The following is a 27719-nucleotide window of genomic DNA, read 5'->3' as shown; positions in this document are numbered from 1 at the left end:
TCTAGCCCACTTCACAGCAACTCCTCAAGTGGGGACATAATACACATTTTAAAGCACTGAAAATCACACTCCACGTATTCAGCTCCCAAAAATAAAAATGAAGAAGTCAATACAAATTAAGTAAGAAAGAAGAGACAGTCTGTTTCCATTCTTTAAACCAGGTTTCCAGGCAATTATTCTCCTATCTCCCCCATAAAATTAATAAGAATTCTGCTTGAACATTCAATAGGCTTTGGTTTTGCATAGCATCTTTGAGGCAAAAGGAGGACAGAATGCTTAATTAGTTTCCTACAGCCTCTCCTGCTTGCACAATATGTAGATAGCATTGCCCGTAGGAAGCTGTACACGCACAGGGCAAAGCCTGCCGTGCAAGGGGGGGCTGCCTGGCTGGGTAATAAGGACGGGGTCGGGGGAGCAGGGGGAAAGGAGGCGAGCTGGGGCTCAGGACACGAGGAGCGTGATCGATGGCTGCCCATCGATTCAGCCTTCCCGATGGGGGAAGGAAAGTGCTCCCGTATCGACGGGCGCTGCCGTGAGCTGCGTCCCCGCGAGCAGCCGGCCCCGGCGGGGTGAGCTGCCCAGAGACTGCAGGTATTGACCCCGTCCCCGTCGGTCCGAAGGCTCCTGTACGCCTATCGATAATCGAACAGCACAGGGAGGTCATTAAAAGATATGCAAATGGTATAAAACACCCAGGCGGCGTTGGCTGCCCCCAGCGTGCGCTGCCAGGTTGCGTCCTCGCAGGGCCGCGCGTTTCCCAAGCATCAGCTCAACGCCCCAAACTTTGAAAATAAAACTTTTTGAAAAAAAAAAAAAAGAGAAAATCTTTTTTCTCTGTTCTTCCTCTTTTTTTCCAGAGGTGTCTTTCTCCTCCCCAGCTTCCTCTCCCCCCGTGCCCACGTTCAGCCTCCCCTGCAGGAGCTATCTTTCCTGCCCGTCTGTGCTCTCGGCAGCCTTTCTGCCTCCTCCGTAAATAGCAAAGAACTGGATCCTGTGGAAGCAGGAGCCTCAGAAGTAACAGAGCGATAGATAAATGGATGTGTCCATATGGAGAAAGACAAATAGACGGGAAGATAAGGAGACTGGGTAGCGAGCGGTGTGTGTGTGTGTCTGAAATCAAATTAAGAAATTTCTCACATATGTTTCGTTCCATCAAAACCTCAATTATGCAGACTGTGTTTCCTACCTCATCACCATAAATAAAGCACAGTCTGCAAAAAGGACAACAATAATATTACACTAATATTATTGCCGCCCATAAATAAGCACAGCGAGAGATGGCTCTGATAATCAGGAGGTCATTTCCAATTCAGCATCGTGCTGCTGAGCACCGTGGCACAAAGTCTGCAGCAATTGTGTTCGAGGGCCAGGCCCTTCGCTGGGTAATATCAGCATTTCTCTGCAGTTCAGGAGAGCCAGACTATCAGTATGGATCCAATTAACTGCCTGCTTTTGGCCACATCTGAAACCGGTGTAAATCAACATAATCCCATCGACATCAGTCGAAACACGATGATCTATACCCACTAAATAGCTGTCCATCCACCCATCCATGCATCCATCCATCCACCCGTCTGTCCACGCATCCGTCCCTCCATCCATCCCTCTCCCTGCTGTTCACGCCAATTCACATGGCTCTACTGAAATATTTGTAAATATATAGAGATGCATGTGCATATGTGTTTATTTTTCTGTTTGGCTCTATTTATACACACATATGTACGCATATATAATTTTCTGTCTTTAAAATATTAAAATAAATTACATCTTTTCACAGAATACAGACATTAATTCTGTTTCCAGGAGATTTGTCAAATCAGTGGTCTGTGTTTGCATAACAAGCTCTTTGGTTATGCTGTGCTGCATATAAATTACCACGTTGTCAGGCTCCAGATCAAAATCATTGGGTTTTAAGCAGAATCTCTCACATTGATTAAGATGTGCTTTACGTTATGTGCATCCATTACATCTGGTGGTGGGGAGACGAGCCCTGGAAGCAGCTTTGGGAAGAGGTTGGATGCGGACGAGGCTCAGAAACCTCAGAAACCCCTTTGCAGAGGGGTTCCCTCTCGCCCTGCCATCACTTTTTGGGACGTGTCCTGGAGGGATGGGCAGGGGTGGCCGCATCCCTTTGTGATGCGGACACTGGAGCCTCACATGCAGCTTGGGCTCGTGGTGTTATCACCCAGCCGCACGCACGCACGAGGAGTCTATTAAATGTACAACCCCCCGACTGTATCTCCTCCTCTTAAAAGCTGAACTTATCTGCCAAGGCACTAAACAGCTTGGGGTTTATAAAGTGTAATCATGAAGCGCAGTCCCCCTGTCGACACAGGCAACAGTCATCGGCTCGTTTGTTTTAATGAGATAAAATCCTCTCCAGAAGTCAGGGAGATGGGGTTTGAGTTCTTTGCTCGCCTCTGACTTTTCTTGGCACGGCTTGCCCAGGACCACAGGGACCAGCTGCTGATTTATCTGGTGCCTGTTGGGGTGCATGAGGTGCGCAGCACAAGGTGGGAGGACAACATCCCAGGCAGGATTTGCGCCGATAAATGCAAAACGCACAGATGTCCAGGAACCCAAATCTGGGAGGGCTGGCGTCTCTGCAGGGCAATGCCAACGTGTGGGCAAGCAGATTCCTGCCAGCAAAGCCAGTCAGCACACGGGCTGCTCTTATTTCTGGAAAAAGGGAAGATATTTCTATTTTTTATGGAGCACCAAGTAGCGCATCAGAGCTTCCCATGGGATGGAGATGCTCGTTTCTGCTCAGCTTCTCTGCAGCACCATCCCCACGTTGCAATCACTTTGCCAAGTCCAGGACTTCCTGGGGACATCTGGACATTTCTTGTCGGAGCCAGCCTTGCCCGTGCAAGAAGACTTCGCCAGCCAGGTGCCGCGGTGGATGCGACGGAAAAGCACCTTTCCCAATGAAAAACGGAGCCCTGCTCCGTGCCAGAGCCTGGCTTGCTGCAGCTCTCAGGCTTCCAGGAGGCTGCCAAGAAGCGGGTCATTCCGGGCTGTATTTTTAGCTTGCTGGCACCTGCCCATGAGGAACGGAGGTGAGACCTGCCAGCGCACTTCATGCAAGACTCTGGAGCAGCAGCAGATGGGAGCAGTTCCTGGCTGCTGCCAGGGATGTGAATAGGAGCTTAAATTAAAGCAGCTAAGTTATGGGTGCTTTTTCTGGTAGTCTAGCCACGTGTGCCAGTAGTATTTTTCCTTAGTTTGCACAGAGGCACTGGGGAGCCAGCTACAGTTTAATTGTATTTCTTTAATTTTGCCAGCCAGGAGCCTAAAGGCAGAGGCACATGAAAGGAAATTATGATTCGGGAGAATTCCTCTTTTTGTTTACCGATTTAAAGTGCATTTCCTTGGTGTTTTTCCCATTCACAGCAGAGAAAGAAACCCACAGAAAAATCCAGCAAAATGAGTTTTGAAGTCCCCTACTGTGCCTGCAGAGAGGAGAGGCAGGGACTTGCTGGTGTCCCGGGGTGTCTCGTGCCATACAGCTATTATTTGGGGTTTGGGGAACCAGAGAGGCTGCGAAGCACACTGACTTGCTCCAGGCATCCTCAGGGTCAGAAACCAAACCCAAATCAAGCACACGTTGAACATTAAAAGTTTTGCATCCTTGGATCCGTGTCCCCTGCATAGCAGCACAGACGCACGTCTCTGCAACATCCCTTCGAATAACCCAAGGCCACCGAGCACGGCCGGCAGGAGGACCCTTAGGGCTGATACTTCTTCAAAGAGCATCTCCCAGTCCATAAATATTTCTACCCAAATGCAGGACAAAGCATAATGTATAAAAGATTGAATAGAAGATATATTATGCTATTGCATACCAATCCTGTCCTCGGGAATTTATGGCTTCGATATATCCGCTGTTAAAAGAGGGATTCTGGCTGGTGGAGGAATTCAATTCATCTCGAATCCATTGCAAACCATCAATATTATGGTTTGCCCATTTCAACTGGAAATGGGATCAATTTTGTTTTTATTTTTTGGCTATTTATGGTCAAAAATAAGTAAATTAAAACCCGTGTTGCACCACTGATATGGCGCCTGCTCTGGCAGCTCAGGTGGGATCTTTGCCTTTCCCACCCTACTTCACGGGCACTTTGAGTCTTGGTTATGGCTAGAAGCTGCCCCAAAAGTGGCAGCGCCCATTTTCATGGCAGCATCCTCGATATTTCCCCCACGCCACCATATGATCGTGCCCACATCACCTACAGGGTTGGCTTTTATCCTGCTCGTTTTTTTTTCTATGGAGCCTGTGCCTCTATGCTCCATCAAACCTCCCCAGCATGGAGACACCTGGGCTCAGCGCACGCAGGCTAACAGACACATCTGGAGGGAGCAGCGGGGAGATGAGGTCTGGGGGGGCTTAGCGAGCGCTTGTGCAAATGCCCCTGCTCAAGGAGCCTCTCCAAAGGCACGGCCGTGCGTAGCTGCTTTGCAACCTGCTCCTGTGCTGTCCACGCTCTTGCAGCTGGCTCCTCGGGGGTGCAGCTGGCACCCTTGTCCCTTGAGCACACACGTGAGCTGGCCCTGCTCACGGGTCACAATTAGGGTTAGGGTCACTCATAGTTAGGGTTAGGGTCACTCACTGTGGATGCGCCACCTCGTTTCCCATGCGCTGAACTTCACAGACCCAGGGGGCTCTCTCCAAGAGCAAGGCAAGGAGGCGAAGTCCTCACGGGGACGGGAGCACTGCACAGCGAGCACCGGGTGCGAAGGAGCAGCTGGTGCCCCGGGGAGCTCAAAATTAAAGAAAAAAAGAAAAAGAGTGGGGTTTGTTTTTCCAAAAAGCAATCTGTTCCAAAGCAATTATGCCCTGCTACCTGTGCTGAACTTCCTTGTTCTTCATTGCTGTGACATTTGCATGAGAATGGGATGAAAAGCATTTTTTCAGGCGGCAGATTCCCACCTGTTCTCCCTGCTCCTTCCCTACCCGAAGGGCTTGGCTGCTCCAGCACGGCCCCAGCAGGGACACGGAGGCAGACCCAGCTCCCTGTCCCACCCCTGCCTCCTCTCCAGCCATCTCCTCAATCCCAAACGCGCGCCACAAAAAAAGAATAAAAAAGAAAAAAAAAATAGCTGGTCCTTTTCTATTTGTTCGGTAATCATATTTGATTTAATTTCATGTTTCCTCCTCATTCTTTTTGCTGTGCTTGCTGCTCAGAAATAATGATGGCAATGTGTTGCAATTACTCCTGCCTATGTAGCTGATTCCTCTCCTTTCCTTCCCTTGTCATTTCCAACCCTATTTTTTTTTTCCCCCTCCCTTTCATACAAAGACTCTGGCATTTCAGCTTACTCACCTGGAAACTGCTACATTTCCTGGTTCATTCTGATTAGATTGTGTCTCGCAGACGTGTACTGCTGAGCCATTTTTAAATAAGATGTTCGCTTAGCACAATCACCTAATTATTTGGAGTTTAGTGCCATTGTATTTTTACATAAGCTCTCACAATTGATTTTTTGGGGGCAGGCAAGAAGAGCAATTGTTCCCCCCAAACACCGACACATTTTACACACGTTGGTTTTTGTGTGCGCATCACATTTTGAGAAAAATCAATGGGATGTATTTGCTCAGCCCGAGACAGGACACGTGCAGCGGGGCTGGGGCCGGGAGGACAGGGCAGGAGCTGGCACCAGGCAGGCACCCGTTATAAATCACAGAATTACAGAATGATTGGGGTCGGAAGGGACCTTGAACGTCACCAAGTTCCAACCCCCTGCCCTAGGCAGGGATGCCAGCCACCAGATCACGTTGGCCAAGGCCCCACACAGCCTGGCCTCGAACACCTCCAGGGATGGGGCATCCACAACCTCTCTGGGCAACCTGTTAAGCAATCTGGGCAACCGTTCCTGTGCCATGGGCAACGAGCCTGCCGTCCCCGCATTTACCCCTGGATTTATCTGTGCCCCGTGCGTGCCCGCTGCCCTCTCGCCGAGGCTCTTCCCGTGTGCATCAGCCCGGCCCCAACGGGGATAAAGCAAATCCCAACGGGATGGGGCGCAGAGGGACAGGTGGAGGAGGAGGGCACTTCATTAGTGCCCCACGCTAATGAAGCACCTCCCGGCACCCACAGCGCACGCAGACATTAGCCACCAAAAAGCTCCCTCTGCTCTGAGCGCCGTTCCAGCGCCGCTGCAGCCATCTGGCCCTCCCGGGGGGGGGGGACGCTCAGCTCTCCGTATTTAAAGGATTTGTAAATTTGTCACAAACCGGTGAAGCGAGGGGAGCGGAGCCGCGCAGCGGGGTTTGGTGGCCCAGCTGCTCGCCGCGCCTCCCCGCTGCCCGGGCGCGAGCACGGCTGGTAACGAAGCCTTTAATTACACTTGCCGCCAGCCCCATAGGAGCGTGGCCGCGGCGGTGTGATGCTCTCAGGCACTGCCCCTGCTATAGCAGTTTTTATTCCCCCTGGCTGATTTCTGGGCTCTGCAGCAACCTTGGGCCCTCCCCGTCTCTCTCCCAGCCCCAGTTTCCCTTCTGTATGAGCAGCAATTAACGCTAACGACATTTCTGCCACCCGCCACAGGTGAGCCCAAACAGAGGCAGGGCTTGGGTCTGACCAGGTGTTGGTTTTACAGCCAGGTAGGGCAGGCAAAAAAAAAAAAGAGAGGGATTTATTTCCTCTCCAGTTCAAGACTGACAAGGACACGGCTTAATCTAGGGCAGGCGTGCTCGAAATCCTTGTGCTCTAAAGAAAATTTACGGGCCAAATTTTTGCCACATTGGTATAAACTGCTTTTGACTTGGATTGCACTGGCTGCGCCTCAGATTAAGTGGAATCAGGGATGTAAATCAGGAGCAGCCCCGTGAAGCTTCCCGGCATCGCGCTGCTGTCACCGTGCTCACTGGTCCACATCAGCAGCATCTCCATAAACCCGGGTGACATTGCATCAGGAGCCGTGATCGCCCCGGTGTAAATCTGGGCAGGCACTTGATTGCGATATTATTTCACGGGGACAAGCGAGGAAGAGAGGAGCCGGGCTGCTTTTGGCGGGGAGGAGCCACAGCTCAGCCGTAAAGGGAAGTTCACCTTGGGTGCTTCGCCCATCCTTGGCCACGAGCAACTTCCCCGAACCGCTCGGATTTGGGGACGGATGGGGATTTGGGGGCGGATGGGGATTTGGGGACGGATGCGGATTTGGGGACAGATGCGGATTTGGGGACGGATGCGGATTTGGGGACGGATGGGGATTTGGGGACGGATGCGGATTTGGGGACGGATGCGGATTTGGGGACGGATGCGGATTTGGGGACGGATGGGGATTTGGGGACGGATGCGGATTTGGGGACGGATGCGGATTTGGGGACGGATGCATCGTGGTGTGGGGAGCTCGGGAGGCCCACGGCAGCACGCACTGCAGGTCCCGGTGCTTCGGCTGCAAGCGTCGTGCAGGGACGTGGGTGAGAGCAGTATCGATCAGACTGCGTTATGATCTCTAAGTAATTCTCGGCAGCCGACGGCTTTGTTAATAGTCAGGAGGCTGATAATGTGCGAACGGTCTCGGCTGGAGACGGCTGCAGGAGGAGGGGAGCTGCCTGCGAGTTCCTGGGTGCCAAAAAAAAAAAAGCAGCCTGGACCAAAAAAAAACCCAGCCTGGACCACAGCGGCCCTCCTGAGCTGCTGCGTGGGTCCGCAGCACCAAAGGGTTTGGGGTCTGCGAGGTGCTCAGCATCCTGCATCCCCCCCCCTGCCTCTCCCCGGCTGGCAAGGAGCTGGCTGGAGCTATGAAAAATGCATCGCTCGGGCTTCATCTTCTCCTCGCTTCGGGAGTTGCCAAGTTAAACCGCTCCAAATGATGATCTGGGCAGCGGCAGCCCCGCGCGAGCACGTCGGGCAGGCTCAGCGCCAGGCGGGCACGGGCGCTGCTGCGCAAAGGGGGAGCTAAAAAAAAAAAAAAGGATTTAAGGCTTCCCCACTCGGCACGCAGCGGCACGCTCCAGGTACAGGCTGCTCTGTCCCCCTGCCCTTGGATTTGATGCTGGTGCGGCAGAAAATTGGGCTAGGAGTGGACGAGAACTGATTTTATTGCCATCGGCGGGCTGCACGAACTTGGGTTGAGTCCGGTCTCAGCACTTCTGGCACCACTGTGAGATCCTTGGCATCACTGAGAGAGTGACGAAGGCAGCAGGAAGGGCAGCGAGGGGCTGGGGGAAATTATTTGGGGTGAGGTCCCCGGGCCTTGTCACAGGGCCTACAGGTGCTGCCTTCAAGGAAAACCTGACTGCCATTGCCTACGTGCACTTCTGCAGCCTCTTTAAGGGAAAAAACGGGCAGATTGCACCTTTAGCCCGATTTCCTGTTAATCTGCCATTAAAATACCAGCCAGGGGACAGAAATAGAGGGGTCCATTCTTCATGTGGACAGCAGGGCGCATAAATTGCCCTGCCGTTTTGGCTGAAACAAGGTCTTTGTCTGAGGCTGGGCTGACCTCTGCTCCCTGCACGCTCCTGGTGGGGGGACACCGATGCCACATCTCCTCGCTCGGCCCTGATTTCAGCAAACGCTGAATTTCTTCACATCTCGCGGCCTCCCCAAGTTGCTGGCTCCACTCCCTGCTGTGCCATAGGTGAATTCGGATGGGAACGAGCACCCAGCCTCCTCCTGCATGCCCAGGTCTCCTCCGAAGCCACCAGGGAGCTGGCAGAGAGAAGCCAGCGGCGCCTGCAGGGAGCTGCAAATCAGGCTCACCATTCGCACTATATACATATGGAATGAGGTTTATTTATGAAGGGGAGAGAGCCCATAAAGAAGAGTTATTATGTCCAAGAGGAGCTGATTTATAGAACAGCAAACTTGAGGCTGTAGCTCAGAGTGGGGAATGACAGCCCCTGACAGGTGGCCATGAATAAATCCAAAAGTTTTCCTGCCTCCGGTAGCCGGTGGCCAAACACTTCGGCAGGTTGGAGAAACCTCCACCTGCCGCGGTTTTTAATAGGCAAGGCGCGGGGAGGAGAGCAGCAGAGAGCTGCCATGCTTTGGTGCAATGCATTGGTTTTTTCTTTTTTTTTTTTTTTTCCTTTGTATTTCAATATTCCCCAGCCCCGGGCTGATCTGTATGCAGGAGCCCGGTCCGGCCGCTCACGCTGCCGCTGCAGCTCGAGTGTCTGCATCGGTAATGGCACGGAGAGGAGCCGGCCGGCGGGGCTAAGTGCAGCCCTGACAGTGATGCACGAACCCAACAAATCCCCAGCGACCGGCAAGTTTTGACAAGCCAGGACCACGGCGTGCGGCTGCGCGGCCTCGTGCAGGATAACCACGCCATGGTTTGGGGTGAAATCAGGCTTGTGGGCACTCGTAAGGCACCTTCTGAAGGACGTGAGTCTTGTGCCCGCCCTTGGTTTTGCATTCCCCTCCGTAACATTTAAGTTCTTCGGCCTTTTTCAACCACATTGTGCTGTCAGTGTACAAATCACGCGGATTTGGGGGTTTCTGTGGGTTTTGTGCCCATGGCTGAGGCTTCCTGGGCAAGTCCCTTTCGCTGCACAGGCACTAACGGCTGCACAGACTCCTGCCTGAGAAGCCCTGGGGGATAATCGGATGCTTTCGCCTCTCTGAGATGGATATACAGGCACGAGGATGCTCCTGACTCCCGTTCAGCCACTTCAAGTGCTCGTAAACTACTCGAGGCAGCCGCCAGCCGCCAGCAGCGCTGCGCGCCCAGCACCGCCAGCCCCTCCGAGAGCCCGCCTGCAGACGAGAAGTTTAATTGCCAGCGTTGTAAAGCCGGGGCCAGGCACAAACGCCTGGTCCTGATGGTTTCCAGCTCACAGCATCGACAGATTTATTTGCCTGTAAACCCTCCCAGAGCGTAGACACGGGTGTTTTTTTTTTTGCAAGCACGTAAAGCAGAATTCATAACGACGCACCACAGCTAGACCCGTTCTCCCCTCCCCGGGTCACATCCCGCTCAGAACTGCGTTTCACTGGCAGCGTGGCCATACTCGTCGCTCCTCCCAGCGTCAGGGCCAGCAGCAGCGACGAGCTGAATTTATCTGGTTCGTCCCAGCCCCGAGATGCTGAACGTGGCTCGGCCCCGCCAGCAAACCCAGCTTGAGCCGGCGCTCCGTAGGGCTCCCTCCAGCAAAGGCAAGTGACTAATTAACTCCTGTACACTGCCGTAATTGCACAGCTTGCTGGCTTTATTCGCTTTGGAGGCGATCAATTTTTTTGCTTAGGAAAGGTGAAGCCACGCACGGCCCTGCTTGCCGCAGCCCCCGCCCATCCCACCCGGGAGGGCTGCCGCTCTCCTCCTCGCCGCCTGCCACCGCCTGCCTCCGTTCGAGGTGAAAGTACAGTTTAATTTCTAAAACCACCCAGCCGTGGACGCGGTGTATGAATTAGGCTGATAATGAAATATCCGTGCTGAATATTTGATGAAGAGGAGCGCTGCCGATCAGCGCCCGGCGGCAGCAGCCTGCGCCTCGGCTTGATCTAATTGTTCCCAAATATCTGAAGAACTGTTTTGCAAAGTTTGCAAAGGGGAAGATCTTTGATTCTTCGCAAACACAATGCTCTTTAGTTCCGATTAACGTTATGATCCTCGCTGCCAAAAGAGCCCATTCATTTCAGTGAGCAAACAAGAGAGAGGAGCAAAAGGGACTCTGGGCTGATAGCCTGCAAATAATGTTTTCCGTTTGCTAGGTCTTTCCAGCTCAGAATGGCATTAAAAAGGGAAAAAAAAAAAAAAAAAAAAAGGAGCATTTTTCAAAACTTCGCTTCTCAATTTATTGCATGGCATCCTGCAGCAAACAGCAAAATGAAATAGGTCCTTGTTATCTCTCCCCCCAAAAAGAGACAAGCTGTATGGGAGAAATAGATAATTTCTATCTGCTTTTTTTATATGCTTCATAAAATGCATTGTGCAGGCATGTAAAATATATGTGGCTTGTATAAATATGTTTAAAGACATAATTTTAAAGCCAGGCTGCTGGAGTTATTTGGAAGAGGCACCGCAGAGCACAGCGAGCTCTGCAGCAGCATCGCCCGGGGCTGGCGCGGGGGCAGAGCGCGGATGCTCTGGCACATGGGGCGTGCTCGGGCTTCCCCGGCTCCCTTTTTTTTTGAGGAAATAGAGACACGAGGAGGTGAAAGCCGCCATGGATCAGCCCGGCGAAGAGCAGGATGGCGAGCAGTTTGTCTCCAGGCTTTCTGCAGAGAATCGGCTGCTGGGGAACGTGCTCCTCCTCCTTGCCACGGCTGCCGGAGATGTTTTCTAGAAGACAGAGACCCCGCTGCCTCCAGGCCTCCATCTGCCTTTCCTGCTCCCATCCCTGGGAAAGATGCTCCTGGCACCGCTGTGGTGCCTGCGGAAATCCCCTCTGGGGCTGCCGACCCCGTCCTGCAGCCTCTGCTCTGCCTGATGTCAGCCTCCTCCCCGCTCCATCCCAGCGCCCCCAGGAGCCACCCTCCCCGTGGCACCCCCCAGGGAACACGGCATATTGTTTTCAATTGCAATATGCGAATAACAAAGTGGGAGAAAAAGTCTTTTTTTGGAGCCAAAGTCGAATAGAGAAAATATTGCGCTATGCGAAAGAGATAAGGAGAAGAGCTGTTTATTCCCTCGGTGGCATGAGGCCTGCCTTTGAAGCAGATAAATCTTTGCTGGTAATACAGTACTTAAACCAGAACTGACACCTTTTTATATCAATTGCTGAGAATTGCCTTTGTGAGGCTCTGATATAAAGGCTGCCTTGGCTGTTTCTTGCATACCAATTCCTCTCCAACCTGTTGGCTAACCTGCCTGCTCTGCCCCGCGCCGTGCCGAGGGGGCCCGCTGGATGGGGATGCTGCTGCCCGGCTGTGCCTGGCTTCTAACTCCGTTCCTGGGACCAAAAAAAAAAAAATGGAAATCTTGGCTTTTGTCCCTCATTCTGCCCCAAATCACCCCCTGAATTTTCGAGGAGCGTTTCACCTCTTCAGGTGCCGATGTTCTGTTCCCTCCTTGGCCCTGATGCAGGTATTTCTGTAAGGGCACCGGAGAAGCGATGGAGCCTGCACTTATACAAGCATCGTTTGCATCTTCAAGCCCCAAACCCAGCCCTGCCACACACACCTCGAGCTGTCCCCAGCCCTGTTGCTGCCACGATTCCCCCCTGGGGACACTCGCAGCATGCCCACGGGGCTGGTGGCTTTAGGTTCTTCCTACATAGCCACTGCAGAGTCAACACAAAGCACCCTACAGCAGGCACACTTCTAATTTAGGTGATTATAATATTGTACAGCACACTTGTAAGTGCTACAAGCTTCTGAGAGAACAACAACAAAAGAATCCCCTCCAAAATCGTATAATGGCTGAGAAATCCTGTAACAAGCAGCAAGCTGCAGCATAATAAATAGTGTAGCTAAAAGTTCTTAATACCTTATTTTATTCTGATCAAGGATGCAGCTTATTGTGAAGAGAAGGGGAATGATCTGGGACTTTGGAGGACTCTTACATGCCATATGGGTTGGGTCATCTTTTGAGGGAACAAGGAAGAAAGAGAGAGGTTTTGGAAGAGCTGGAGAAAAAAAAAAAAATGGACCAGATCATTATTTTTTCAAATATAAAAGAGTGAGGTTGGGGAATGATCCAGCTGATGCTCTGCTAACACACAACGGTGGCTGTGTTTGAAGGCTGCTGACTGTACCAGTTGTATCATCTTAGATATTCTCCTTATAACTCTCATCTGACACCGCTCACCCAAAGAAGGGATGATAATTAAAGACGTGTAAACCCTCCTCCGCTCTCTTCCGCGCACGAGCGCGAGGCTGGGAGCGGCGAGCTCCTGAATTCTAAGTGCGCCGGAGGAAGCAAAGCCATTTTCAGTATGCAAGAACTATATGCAATCTATTGATTTTTCCGCCCCTGGACTGAAGCTGCAACGCTGCGCATTCCCGACCAGCCCCGCTCACCTTAACCAGCACGCACAGCGGATCTGGGGGAACCGCTCGTGCTTCCTTCTCCCCCTTTTCCCCCTTGGGTTGCTGTTGAGCCTTGCAGCATGGGGACGGAGAGGGCTTCACCCACGTGGAGCAGACGCAAGGGTGCTGCTGGCATTTGGGTGCTGCCAAAGGAATTTTTGGCTGAATCCCTTAATTTTATAAGCCAGGAAAGCCAAGGCTGCACAGTGCCACAGACCCCTTGGCCCCATGGTGCAAGGCACAAGGCCAAGCACAGCAACCCCTGCCCAGTACAAGCAGCCAAAGCAGAGGGAGGAACCAGCCCCTTACCGTGATTAACCGCCGGGCTGGTAATTAGCTGAAGGAGGCCAGAGCTTGAACCAGAGCTGGAATCGCTTCTGATGAGCCCGATGGTTTGTGCACTCATAAAACCTTGACAGGATACAAGTGCAGTGGGGATGAGTTGCCTTATCCCTCCGCAGGTTTCCCAGGCAAAGACAGCATCAGACCGATCAGATTGGATTATTCCAGCTAATATTTTCCCACTCTCTGTTAATTACGATGATTAGAATTAATTACTGCCGATTAGAATCAGATTTATGTGTGGGCGCATCAGGGGATGCTGACTGTGAAGGGGGTGGGAAGTGGTCACCCTAAAACACCTGGCACAGCACCCGGTTTTGGAGATTTTCTGCCACATCCCCGTGCGACCTTGGTCAAATCTGTTCCCCTCTCGGCTCTTCCCGCAGCACACGAGCTGCTTCTCGTGCAGATTTTGGATTTTGGGGCTGCTCGAGGACAGAGGCACGACAGTGTCATCTGCAGGAACAGAGGACGCACGCTGCTAAATAAAGTTGGTATTATCCCTGCACAGAAGGAGGGAGGGATGGGAGCCCAGGGAGATGCAAGGAGAGATCGAACAGGTAGTAAATTTTCAGAATTGCCCCCAAAAAGCATATCTGCTAAGTAAATCCAATAGAGTGGGCTGTCTGTCTACATATAATGTATTCCTTATTAATAATGTAGCCATGATAGAGCCTCTTATTGATCTTCAATATATAAATCTAACCTCCCTATGAATAAAAAATGTAATAAGATCTTGGAAATAGACTAAATAATAGCACATGAACCCTAAATGACAGGGATAAATTGCTGCGCTGTGGAAATTGCTAATGGATGGCAGCCTGTGCCACCTGCCCGGGATCCTGCTGGCGACGGACGCGGTTTGGGCAGCGACACCGACCTCGAGCCTCCCGGTCCTCCCCGAGCCGAGGCTTAGCTCAAGAGCAAGGCTCAGAAGCGCCCAGCGCTGCTTTAAACAACAGGACGCGCTAAGGAAAGACACACAGCCCCCCTTCTCTGCTCTGCTCTGCTCCATCCTGCGCACCGCAGGCACCCAAGTGCCAATAAAACCCCTAATAAAACTTATTAGCGACCCTCAGGTGTTACAAGCGACCGTCGCAGGCTTTGATGCGTGCTCGGTTTGCTCCGGTCCGCCTGCTCCTCTTCCCCCCTCCCCGATTTTAATGCCTGGTAGAAAACCCAGTCCAAGCTGCCGCACATCTCCTGCCTTTATGCTGAAGCCATAAAGGGGCTGAGGCTGTATATTGGGCTGCCTGTGCTCAAAACTTTGCCAATATTAGGAAAAATAGCCTGTTTCTATTTTTTTTGGGCCCTGTGGCAGAAATTTGGTTTCCCCTCCGGATTACCCTAACCACCTGGGATGTTTCACCCAGTTTGCCCATTGCGTCTGCAGAATGGGGACGCTGGATTCTGCCTCCCCGGAGAGCGCTGAGGGATCCGCCAGCAGGTCTGTTCCCAGCTAATACACAACGTGATTGCTATTCACATGTCACGGAGAAACTTCTTCACAGCTCTTGCTTTTGCTTCGTGAAATAACCCCTTTTAGTGTTTAACTTTGCTCAGAAAGAATTATATCCCCAGAAACACTGGCTGTGCAACTTTCTTAATAGCAGCTGTCAGCATGGTCAGGCATCCTTTGCAGCGGAGACGAGCGATGCAATAATAACAACATCAATAATATCTACCTCTGACAGAGTGCTTTTTTTGTCAGTGGATTTCAAAATATTTTACAAGACGGTCCCATTTGCGGGATGGGAAGAGCAACGCTCGGCTCCGGCATCGGAAGGAGCCGGGGGCAGGGGGGGGGAGCGAGGAGCCCTGCCCCTGGGAACCCCCAGCACCCAAAACTGGGGTGCTGAGACAGCCAAACCAGTCAATGCCAGGACATGAACACCACCAGATGGTTCACCTTAACACGAGGCGGTGACAGCATTTCGCAAACAGCCCCGGGTGGGGAGGAAAGGTGAGAGGGCAGCGGGGCCGTATCCAGCCCCCCAGCTCCTGGGCGAAGCAGCAGGGCGAGGATGACACCAATCTTTCTCTTTTCTCTCCCAAAACATTTGTGCAGAGGAGCAATGTGCATGGGGAACCAGAGAATATTTATCATCTCTTTGCAAAGTAAGTTAATCTTGCCTGCGCGCTGCCTATTGCTGGGGTTATAAAGCGGCTCGCTTGGCTGCTATTAAATCTGTTCATTAGCAGCGCTGTCGTGCCAGGCAGCTTTGGGCCGTGGCCATGTCCAAGCCCATCAATCAGACACTCTGCTTCAAACCTGAGAAGTCCACAAAGTGCCAAAAAGCACGGCTTTTTTTTTTTTTTTTCCCCCTACGATGGTTTTTCGTCCCCTGGACTCCCCTCCCGCAGCTTTGCAGGGGGGGCAGGATTGCCCCCGTCGGCGTGAGGCTGCACTTGGCAGCTGCCGTGCTCCGTCCCGGCAGGGTCTGGCCGTGCTCGGAGCCGGATGATGGATCCTGCTGCACAGCGCCCGCCGCGGAGCGCGCTGGGATCCATCGGGCTGAAGCACGGACCATAAACGTGACGGATGATTACGGCCAATGCATTTGGGTCTACTCATGGCAGGACTGGGGTGCGCGTGCGACTGCCAAGCAAGCTGCAGAAACGCCTCCCTGTAGCTGCAAGGTGGTTTACGAGCCGATGAGCACCCCTCCGGGTTGGTGATGTTGCTCCGGAGCCACCACGGCTGCTCTCAGCCCCGCGCTGCGCTCCGTGCCCGTGCAAGCGGTGCTGGCGGTGCCTGCCGTGGGCATCGCCCCGTGCAAACGGCCCTGGCCGGGGCGGCCTCGCCGCAGCAGCTCCAGCAGTTGCTATAGCAGCGCGGGTGAACGACGGAGGTGCCTCGAGTGCGGTAAAACGAAGGACACGCCGAGCCTTGGGGGGTCTTTGCAAAACGCGGCGCTGCCAGCTCCGCGCATCAGAGAAGAGCAACTCCGCATCGAGACCCAGCTCTGCCCTCCAAAGCTTTGCCTGCTGCCTGCAGCCCAATTTGCGCAGCTCCCCCGGCCCCAGACCCCATCCACCCCGCGCCAGCCCCGTCCCGGTGGAAGGAAGCGGGGGCTCAAATCCCCGAGCCCCCCCGGCACGGGCGGCCGCGTGCCGCTCGCTCCCCCCGCTGCGATCGATAGCGCTCGCTCCCGGCGCGGAGTGACAGCTCATTTCGTGGGACAGCTTGGCTTCACAATTGCTTGCTCAAGAGGAAACCTGATACAAAACAACAGGCTGTTTTTTTGGGGAGCAAACCAGTGTATTCTAATTCCGGCTTGCGCCTCACTTGCCGCGCCTTTTTCCACCCCCTCTCTCTTTTATTTCCATTTTCCAGCCCCAGCAGCTCCTGGTATTTGCGGTGCTATCGCTCGCATCCAGCCTGAGCTTTGGGGACGTGGGGCTCTGTGGGACTGCAGCGGTGGCAGTGGCACCGGGACCCTCCTGCGGGTGCTGTCTGCCTGTTTCAGGCCTCCTCTCGCCGCAGCACCAAACATAATCTGTTGTACAGAGGTCTGAGGTCCCTGGATAAAAGATAGCTAATCACTGAGGGAAATAACCCGCTCCGTTAGACTTGGAGAAAAACCTTTTTGCACGCAGGGGAAAAATAATTAAGATATCGAGCTTTTATGGGAACCTTTCTGTGGCTCAGAAACAAAAGCCTGAAGCTGTGGCTTTGCTGTCTGCATCTCCACTCTGGCTTGCAGCAAAACCGCAGTGCCTGCTGGCGTCTCCGAGCATCCTGCCCTGCACAGGACCCACAGAAAGCCAGGGGCCGTGCGATGCTCATCCTCGTGGTATGGGGAGGTCCACGGTGCCCTCCCAAGCCGTCGGTGGATGGCGGGGACCCTCCTGTTCCCTGCCCATCTCTGGCTGCTCCCAGAGCCACCATCCGAGCTCAGGGAAGGGCTGCAGCAGCAAGGGAAAGTGGTTGCGATTATCGGGCAGACAGCAACAAATACATATGTTAAACACATGGAAATAAGAACAAATAGCGGGGATGGGAAAGCAAATATTGAGCAGGGTCCAGCACTGAGACTAAACAAACAGTGGGAAACGAGGAGCTCGCTGAAATGAGATGAGCAGCAGGAATATGAAAAACGCTGTGAATTGAACCAAGGAGCGAATCAAAGCAGAGCCACCCGGCGTGCCTGGCACGGCCACCCCGCGCTCCTCGGGTGAGAACCGGAGGCAGGCACAGCAGGACGGTGGGCTCTTCATCACCCCTTCTGCAGAGAACATCCCTGGCACGCCGGGTTCGCGTGTCGGACGCTTAACTCCCCCCCCCTGCACAGCTCCGGTCATGCAGAGGCTCCGACACATGCTTAGCGCTAGGAATAAGTCTGGCTCATGTCTTCGGTGAGAACATCCAGCTACACATGGGCGTAAGTGATTGCGGGATCAGAGCTTAATTCTATCGAGCGTTTGGATACAGCTTGCTTGAAAGAGGCTGAACAATAAGTCTGCATTGTCCTCATTACAACCCAGAAATTCAAGAGAGTTCGTTCCCTGATTTAAATCAGCTATGTTACTTGAATGAAACAGGCAATTTATTTTCAATTCCTTTTCTAGATTTCCCCCCCCCCCCCCCTTTTTTTTTTTTTTCATCCGCTGACAGAGTCGCATTTATTTCCAGGGGAGTTAAGGAGCGGGGGAGCTGGGTGGGCTGTGCAAAACCCAACGCTGCCATTGCATCTATGGAGCTGGTTGTGCCTCCGGGGAGCTGTGGGCTCAGCAGAAAGCCCCTGCTGGGGGGGATGTCCCCCACGCCTCCACGAAGCAGGGAGACCCCAGCAGCCGGCGGCACCAGGTCGTTGGCGAGCCCAGGCTCTGCCAGCCTCCTCCTCGCAGCCCTCCTGGATGTCCGGAGCCTTTCCCGCAGCACAAAACACTTGGAGAGGAAAGGGGAGGACTGGAGACCGATCCGCCCCCAGTCTGGATGCAGCAAGCCTCTTTCCTGCTACAGCCGTCCCTCTTCTCCGTGTGTTTTCGGTAGATGCTGAGTGCGGTGGAAGAAAACCATCGATGTGTGCCACAGCTTCCAATAAAACTTATTAAGCCGAGAGAATCAGCTGGATTCCTCTGCGACTTCCTAACCCAAACCAGGCCCCTGACCCTCCGAAGACCTAGGCACCTGCCTGACTTTGCACGCTGTGAACAGCCCCCGGGACTGGCAGAGCAGAAAGTTAAACACTCGAGTAAATATTTGCCCCATTGGAGTCCAAAATAGGCAACAAGAAGGTAAAGCGTTATTTTTTCTTACAGAAGAAATTCAAGTGCCAAAGGCTATTTTGCCAAGGGTCACCCGTTCCCACCTCTTGCTATGATCACAAAATCAGTGCCGAGCCCCAGATTTTGCTTGCTGCAAATGAAGGCCGTGATTTCGTATCCCACCTACAGGGGATATGGAAAACAAGCAACTAAGAACTGTGGATGTCAAAGCTGTGACTGTTTTCAGTTTAAAACTGAACTAAAAGAAAGGATTTAAATACAGTAAATTGTTTTGCCACTGTTTCTTCTAACTTCTTATCCAACTTCTTCCTCTTTTTCCCAATTACTTTGTGGGAGATTAATTTTAAAGACAATGTTAGGGCCTAGAAAAGGTGCAAGCATTTATTTGCCAGCCTAATGAAACTGCAGGATAAATATTTAGAGACGAAGAAAAGGAGAGCGATAAGGAACCAGCCCTTCAGAAGCAGCTACAGAAGATGAACACAGGGAAAATATTTTCACAATAGCAGAATACAGGAAAAAGGTAAATCAATTGGTACATCAGCCATAAAAGGATACCAGTTCCTTTAGCGAAGTTAATGTTACGAGCAATTGTTCCCCAAGGCTTAGTTCTTTGGTGCCTGTTCCTTTACCAGACTAACCGGTCCCCCAAAAACAACTGGGCCTGCCTTTTTCTGGCCCGATTTTCCCCAGGGTGCTGGGTGTCAGGGCAAGGTTTGGGAGCAGCAGCATCCACCCAGGGGGATGTTAGGGGTTAAGGGGGGGCTGCAGGGATTTGGCACAATCCAGTGACCCCCTGCGCTCCCACCCCTGCCAGGGTTTGAGCTGGGGGAGCTCAAATGGGCCAAAAACCTCCGGAGGCAGCAACCACGTGGCAGCAGCCTCGTGCCAGGCTCAGCGGGTCAGGACGAGCCTCCCCATCAGGAGAACACTAAATCAGCCCCCCAAAGCACTAACGAACCCTCCGGGGCTAGGAAAGGAGCTGAGCTGGCTTCGCAGCAGCCCGGAAGCGATGCAAAAACCAAACCCGTGTGCGCAAAACTTCCCGAAGTCTCCAGCTCCACATTTTCATTTTTTTTTTGAAAAAAGACCGAGCGCGCACAAAATACATCCAAATGCAATCCAGCTCAGTGGCTCGGGTCATTGCACCGTGCATCCATGGGCACCCTTTCAATTTTTTTTTGTTTCAGGCGTATTGGATACAAATTGCTGGGGTATGGTCAGCTGCTTAGGCTCGGGGAATTTTACAGCGGGGGCGAAACCGAGAGCACAGGAAGCAGGGGGAGCTGAAATAGAAAATTGCTGAAAAGCCTCCTGTAGCTTGTCAGGAGTATTAACTTAGGATGATGTAGGGGAAACAACTAAGTGGTTTTTGTGTCAGCTATACTGAATCAAACTTGTTCAAATATATGCAGGCGTGTGTGCAGTGAAGAATATAACCTATCTCCGGAATGGAAAGCAGGCTCTTAGTTGGAAGAGGGCTTTTTTTTTTTTTTTTATGTTTTGCAAATATGAGGAAAGCTATGCATAAATTAGATCAGGCGTGACGGGGGAAAGAGCAGGTGGGGGAGTCGGGGAGCCCTGGGCAGGGATGGCAATGGGACAAGGGCCCAGCTGTGGGCAGGGAACCCCTCGAGCTGGCACTGAGCACATCTTGGTCCCCCCAGGCCCCCAGGGCCACCCAGCACACCCACAGTTTGCCGATACCTGTGACACCCCCTGTGACACCCCTGCTCTTACGCCATCCCTCTGCGGGCTCCCTCCACCCTGTTTTGGGGTGGTTTGGGGGCTGAGGCTCTGCGCACACACGCGTCGGGCTGCGCCCGTGCGTTCGTGTGGCGTGCGCGTGCAACGCCAAGCCAGGAGCTGGCTCGTTTCGGGCCAGCAGCCCGGTTATCTGCAAGCACCCTGCTGGCTGCTTTCTGGGGTGGGTTACAGGCTGCTGGGGGGATGCCAGCGGCCAGGATGAAGGAGCAGCCGCGCTTGGCACCCTCGCAAAGGGCCGAGGGGGGGAGCAGCGGCAGCACCCGCCTCTGCCGCGGCATCCGAGCCTGGAGGGCGGGTGGCGAAGTGCCCAAGTGCTCTCAGGGGCCCTGGCACAGCAGCGGGGCATCGGAGCCGCTTTCCTTTCTGCACCACTGCAGCTCAATGACTGGAAGAGTCGGCGGCAGCGAAAGGGCCCCCGCTGTCCTGGAGGGGCCCCGAAATCCCCCAGAGCTGCTCGCCGCCACGGCGCGCTCTGCGTCTCGCGGGACGAGCGCGTTCCTCGCCTCCATCTCCCTTCTGGCTGGCGTGCCGTGAAAACCTCTGAGTGCCTTTTTTTTTTCTTAAGGCACGTGTTTTGCAAACAGACCGCGGGCAATTATTAAGGTGCAGAAATAATTGTGCGACCACGGGCAGCTTCTTCTGGGAGGGAAGCCAACGGAGCCTGGCTTTGGCTTCCCAGCAGTTGCAGCGGAAGCCGTGCGGCGCTTTCCACACCGGGCACCTCTTTCTGCCACACGAGGCCCTGTGGACGAGATGCTCTCGGGGGAGACTTCTTTCCCACCACAACCTTAGGTCTCCTCCTACCCGAATTCTGCAGCTCAGGTGAATATTTCTAATTTTCCCCAGCCTCCGAGTCCTTTCCCAGTGCCACTCTGCTGCTCTTTGCTTCAGCAAAGGACAAATGGGAATTGATGGCCAGCTTCCAGTTTGATAAAGATTTACACTGGAGAGGCAAAGACTGCTGCCTGCCTGGCCAGGCGTTGAAACCAACAGCTCCAACAAGGCCCCCCGCAGGAGCAGCGCTCTCCCTTGCTGGGTGTTTTTTCCCTTTAAGCTTCTCGTTGCATGGGAATAGGGCTGGTGTCAAGGAAATGTGCAAGCACACGCTAATTCTAAGCGCTTCTTTAAGTGCTCGGCTGAATCAGAGTCATAAAAACATGTTCTGCACCTCGAGGACGTGCAGGAGGCTGACGCTACCCGCAGCCTGCCGGCAAAAACAGACCTTGGAGACAGGGCAGGGTGCTTGGTTATCATAACCCCCCTTAGGTACCGCGGGGACGAGCATCATCTGCCCCCCATCACCTTAAAACCACCGGCTGCAGGATTTTGCACGGGCTCTTGCTGGAGCCACGCGTCTCTGTGTTGATAGACACGTCTCCCAGGGGACGCGGGATAATGGGAAGCAGCTCCAAACGGCCACGCTTTAACAACGACAGCAGAAAGTTAGGACGAAACATAACCTCGAGCTTTGCTCGAGAAACAGATGGCTTAATGTTTGTTTGAAGAGCTTTTTGAGTAAAAATAATACTAGTAATAACATTTAGTCATTAGCAGCGCTGTGCATGCGAGGCTCGCAAAGCACTGTAACAGCACAAGGGGATTAAAGCTTATTTCTGAGCAAAGACACGGGGAAAGGTAGGTCAGTCCCCGCAGCAGCACTTTCAGCCAGTGAAGCAATGCAAACCTCTGTACCTGAACCTGCAAAACCCCAAGGGCCGACACTTTTGGTGCACAGAAGTGCCGGCAGCGCCAGCGTGGCAACACCAACCCCGTGTAATCGCCGCTAACGTGCCAGGTCCCCGCGAAATAAATGCATTCCTACCCCTGTAAGGAAAAGCATTTCTTTTAGAGTCTCTCCCAGAAATGTATTGCAAAGGATCCTTCGGTGACACGTGTTTTGCTCCAGCTCCCTTCCCTCCCTGGGAATAACCTTTAAGAGCCTTCAAGAGCAGCTGCACGACTTCCAACCCGAAGCCTTTGGTAGGAAAGGGAAGAAGGGGGGGGGGGGGGAGGAGTGCAAATTGTTTGCTATATTTTTTAATAACATCTCGCCAGCTGACGTGCCGCTTTCTGTAACAATTACGCTTCTAACCCAGCCGCTTAATTGGATTTTGTTTAGCAACTTGTAAGACGCGGGCTTTCGGCTCGGTGAGGCGGCCGGTGGCAGGGAAGCAAAGCGCCGCGACGCCGAGCCGGCTGCTCCCAAATCCTCCTCCCGTGGGGATCAGCTGCAGGGTCGTGGCCAAGGGGCGAGGAAAAACCTGCAGGCACATGAAACGGGCACAGGGGCGACTCCAGATGCTCTGGGGAGGGCGTATAACGCACCTCTCCCCGTTCTCTTTTGAGGCTTTCGCCACGACACAGCTGAATTTTGGCTTGGTTTTGCTTTCTGGCTGCTCTCCGGGCGAGAGTTTCGTGAGCATCTGAGGTTTTCTGTCCCTGTGATTCCCTCAGAGGGGTGAATGTGTGAAGATGGAGCTATGACAGAAAAAAATAAATACAATAAAACAAGCAGAAAAGCAAAGCAGGGCAAGGTCCTGGCATTCCCGGGGTGCCTGCCCTGCAGCAACGGGGCCCGCTCCTGCTCTGCCCATGCCCTGGATGCCACCAGGGATAAACCCATGGAGGCTGCCAGCAGGATCACCTTTCCCTAACATAAAAGTCACTCTGGATTAAAAAAATAAAAATCCCCAGCAGCAGCATTATGTTTCCTTTTTTTTTTTTTTTTCCCTCCCTTCCCTCCCTTGGTAAGGCAGAAATTACAGCAAGATTGAAAGCTGAGATCCTAATACATTTTCCCTCAGGTGTTCTTAAGCTCTGAAAGGTGCATACGAGGACTTGTTTAACAGAGATAACGGTGACACCGTGCCAAATAAATTCCAGCTGTAAGAAGAGCTGCTGACACTTAGACAACTTTGAAAAACCTTCTAGTTAGAAACAATCCTGCCAATATGCCACACGTTTCCTGCGCTCTCCCTTCCTCTTTATCGCTCTGGAGAAAGCAAAGGTGCTGTCAGCTAAGCCCACCGGCCCGGGGAAGTGAGCACGCGCCTTCCAGGAATAAAGGGAGGGGAGAAAAAAAGAACAAATATTCCAGGTTTCGTGTGGTTTCCCGGCATCCTGGGAGCCTCTCCCTGGATGGAGAGGAAAAACCAGCAGGAATGAGGGCAGGGCCCGTTCTGCAGGGCCCAGGTGCACACAAAGCCACACTCCGGATGAAGCAAGGTGAGGCGGAGGGGACGAGGAGAACAAACACATTTATTCCTCCTGCCTGCTTTCGCTCCAAACCTTGCTTTAATTACCCGGCGTGGTGACGGAGGCGCAGCTCCCACCGCACGGCCTCCCCTCCCGCAGCTACCCAGCAGGAGCTGCCGCAGAGGCGCCGCGGGATTAGACGCCGGCCCCGAATATTTCGAAGCCCAACAGGAACAAATCTGCAATTATACAGCTCAGCGATGCAGCCCCGGATTGGCAGCTGGGGAGGGGACGGAGCCACCGCTTGGGGCTCCGGGGGAAGTTTCCCTGCCGACTCCAGGCCATCGGCGTGGTTTATTTCAACCGAGCAGCCTTTGCGCCGCGCGCCGGATGCGGCACAGGCGGGAGTGCAAACCCGTGCCCGGCTCTTGCACGGCCGCTTCCCACAACGTGGCACCGTGCAGCTGTCGGGAAGTTAATTAAATGTCATGTAGCATTAAGCGCGACAGCTCCGGTCGGCGTGGCGGAGGATTTTTGGGTCGGTGCGTTTGCAGGCGGCGGGGCAACCTGCCTGAGCCGCTCCGGCTGGAAATTAACACAAAGATCTCCCAGTCTGCAAGTCCCTCTACACCAAACGCACGTCAGGTCATCGTGTCCTCTTAGGTGAACTGACTCCGAACAATCCTGATGGATTAAGCCTTATGGTTTGGGTTTGCAAACCAGGAGCTAGGATTGATTTGGATCGGGAGTCTTTATTACCCTAAAAGCGCACAAATGGGAGCCGTGGAACTTAAAATGCTATTTTTTAATAGTTGAGTTAGGCAACTGCTAGCCAAAGCCAAGACAAACCTCATTTTCAGCTGTGCTAGGCTGACCCGGCACTGCCATCGCTCACGTCCCCGCCATGCAAATCCGACACAAAACATGTAATTAATTTCCAGGCATCACCTCCCCGCTGGAAGGAGAACGAGGCTACGTGGCGCACACAACTCACGCCTCTTTACCTTTTTTTTTTTTTCATGTTATTAGCGGTCTGCAAAGGGAAAACTGTGCTAGATCATTGCAAGGGAAAAAAAATAGCGACAACAGCATTTCCAGCCTGCCTGAAAGAGGAAAGCACTGGCTCGCTCATTTTGGTTTCCCTGACTAATTGACTATAAGACAGTATTGCTGACCTCTTACTTAAGGGCTAAACACGTAATTGCAGCAGGCAAGCACACCAAACCGTGGAATATTACAGTGTGTGCTCAAGCATTAAGGCTCCTCTAAATAACTACCCACCAAGCAGAGCTCTTAAGGATATTTGTAAATAAGTGTTTGTTTTTCTCTAATGTTTTCCCCAATATTTGCCCTGCGCCGAGTGCTCCAGGCAAATGAAATCAATGTAGAACGGTTTTCTTCTTCCCTTCTTGGGCCCGGTGATTTGTTGTCGGATTAAATATAGCATCCGCTTAATGGGAGCTGCACCATCAATGGGAGGACCCCGTCCAGAACCCGCGGGAGGTTAGGCTGGATAGGCTAATAGGGCTTTAATGCCTCTGCCGTGATCCTTAAATACATTTGCCATCGCCAAGCTACCGCAGCAGCATATCTGAATACAAAAAAAGAGAGGAGAGAGGGGAATTTAAGGAAGAGCATCTGCATGCCAAAGACTCGGACAAGGGACGGGACGAATGGCTGGGAAACGGAAGGAGGAAGGGCCCGGGGATGCTGTTAATTAATCTGAGGGGCTGGACCAAACGAAGGGCTGCAATTAGCAGTGGAGTGCGCGCAGCTCTCCCCAGTGAGGAGCGGCGCGTGGCTGAAGCCCCGAGCGTTTCCAACTATTTGTAGCAAACAATTTATTCATGAATTTAGCTTATTTGCTGTGCGAACGATCAGAGAGAAGACGTGGTGTTTTCCTGCACGCCTCTGCGTTTCTCATATATATTCAGGAGAGCACAGTTGCTTTAGGCTGGTGCCTGGCTGTTCGCATGCACAGCGTCCCTGCCTGCCCGGGGTCGGGCACACGCGGCCGTGCGATTCCCCCGTGACCGCAGCAGCCCCTGGGGAAGCCACCAAATAACTACAGACAGTGCCAGCAGCACGGTTTGGGGCTTAGGGATCCATCTCTAACCTGCATTTCTCCAGATCTTCAGGGTTTGGCTTAGAAAGTTCCAGTAAATGGTCAGCTCGCCCTTTCCCTTTAGGTTTTGGTGACTCTGGCATAAATCATCAGAATTCTCCTAATCCTGGCGATTTTAATCCATTTTCATCTGCCCTCATTAGGCCTTTATTCACGTCCCATTTATCTCTGCTGCATCCTCCAAATGAGAATTTACAGCCCCTGCCCTCCATTTTCCTGTTGATGCTTATTTACAATCGCATTTTCAGTGGAAATCAGCCCATTTATTCATTAACTTTAATACGTCCCCTTTGGTGCTCCGCTACCATTCAGAATTTTATCATCACTTACTAGGCCTCTTTCTACACGTCAAAACTTTATTAAATATGTTTCTAACAGGGTGGGAATGTATAAAAGACACTGAATGCTTTTAAATTGTGGCAGTTTTGCATTTTGTTGATACCCTACCCGAGCAATAAGATATGACAGGCAGGCAGTGCTTTCAGAGGCAATTATATCACACTTCAGGAGGCGGCATGGGGAGCGATAATATGGAATGGGAAGGAGATAAAAGGAAACAACTTGCTCTCTCGTTCTCTCGCACACATCCACAAACCCACCACGGTCCCGCGGGGACGAAGCGGGAGAGGAGGGAAGGCATCAGAGGTATTATCGCGGTTGATACAAGGCAGGATAAAGAGCAGAAGAGAAAGAAGGGGAAACTCAGCAAAAGATAGCTTCAGGTAATTAACCGAGAGATAATGGCCCGGATCCCGTGATGCCGGAACGAGGGCAGTTTATCCTGGCCAAGAAGCTGGTGCTGCTCTGGGAAGTGGGGAACATCCGACCGTGGAGCATCTCCCATCTCGCTCCTGCGTGACTCAGCCACCACGGGAAAAAAGGAGCAGAGATTTATCTATTTATCCACTTAGTGACCCAGCCAGCATCGGAAACAAGATGTCTGTTTATCTACCCATACATCCACACGCACTTTTATAACCACCGTCCTCTCCTCTGCTTCTCTTTCTTCCCGTTCTCTGACACATTCATCATAGAAAACAGGAGAGAAAAGGATGTTTATCTACCCAAAGGGCATGTTTCCATTCGCTTCGTTTTTCCCCCACGCTTAAAGAAAAAAAGGGGAAAAAAAGTGGTCTTTCTGAGATAAAACGTCTTTACAGCCCGGTGAGGAAAGGAAAACCACACAAAATTAAAATCTCCTTGGAGGCAGAGCGAAGGGAGCCCCAGCTGCTACGGGCTCCGTGTGCCAGGTGAGCTCTGATGATGTGTTTGCTTGACCACTGCAGGAACATCGAGAAGTGGATTGAGCCCCAGGGTTGAATATGAGAAACCCTGGGGGATTTGGGAGCCCTGAAGTGCTCTGCTTGTATGCGGAGCAGAAAAAAAATCTGAAAAAAATTCAGAAAAAAAAAAGTGGTGATGGTGTGCTCGCACCGGGAGGGACAGGGCTGCGGGTGGCCCTGTGGGTGCTGGCCCTGCTCTGCGCCCTGGGAGCTGCAGCCTCGGGTACCCACAGGGCAGCAAGAGAGCGATATTGATAAATTCACAGCTAATTCCCCAATGGCAATACGGTATTTGCACCCCAGGGTGAAGCTCCCCCCTGTTCCATGCTCTGAGTTGGTTTTTGCCCCCAAACTGAAGGCTTTCGGTGGGAGGAGGGCGCGAGCACGGCACCGGCGCCTTCCTCTCCCCAGCCCAGCGTGCACAGCTTATTATTAGGTTAATTAAAACCATAAAAGTGAATGCTGATTTGCACTGAGCATTTGGGAGCAGATGGCAACAAGTACCGCGCTCCATAAAAGAGAATTGGAAGTGGTGAAGTGGCTCCGGCTCATCTGTGCCGAAGCGCCGGGGGAGCGGGGAGGGGAGCGGGCTGGGGCCTCCGGTCCCACGAGCTCCGGCACTGCCAGGCACCAACGTGCAGCTCCTGGGGACCTCTGCGGCTGCAAAGTCATTAATTTTTAAAAAATGAAGCCTGAGACTCTCGTGTTGAATCCTCCCCGTACGTGAGAGAGCGGGGAAGTGACGGGCAGGGGACGTTCATCTTCCCCGCTCCGCAGCTCTCCTGGGCCAGGGGGTGACAGCAAAGTTCGTGAAGCCTTCAAAGCAAGGGTGAAGCTGTAACTGATTTCCAT

At 52.8% G+C, this 27719-nt stretch overlaps 1 long non-coding RNA gene across 1 annotated transcript in view; it reads right to left on the bottom strand.

Moving 5' to 3' along the window:
• Positions 1-596: 596 nt before the first annotated feature.
• Positions 597-27719, bottom strand: part of LOC106044423 (uncharacterized) — a 111228-nt gene continuing 84105 nt past the window's right edge. The window contains exon 4 of the long non-coding RNA XR_010826633.1: positions 597-4761. This is a non-coding gene — a long non-coding RNA (uncharacterized lncRNA). The remainder of the gene's footprint in view (positions 4762-27719) is intronic.

This window comes from Anser cygnoides, chromosome 26 (genome assembly GCF_040182565.1).
Source record: "Anser cygnoides isolate HZ-2024a breed goose chromosome 26, Taihu_goose_T2T_genome, whole genome shotgun sequence".
NCBI lineage: Eukaryota > Metazoa > Chordata > Aves > Anseriformes > Anatidae > Anser > Anser cygnoides.
The sequence above is the reverse complement of the archived record's forward strand: the minus strand, read 5'-3'. Positions and strand labels throughout refer to the sequence as shown.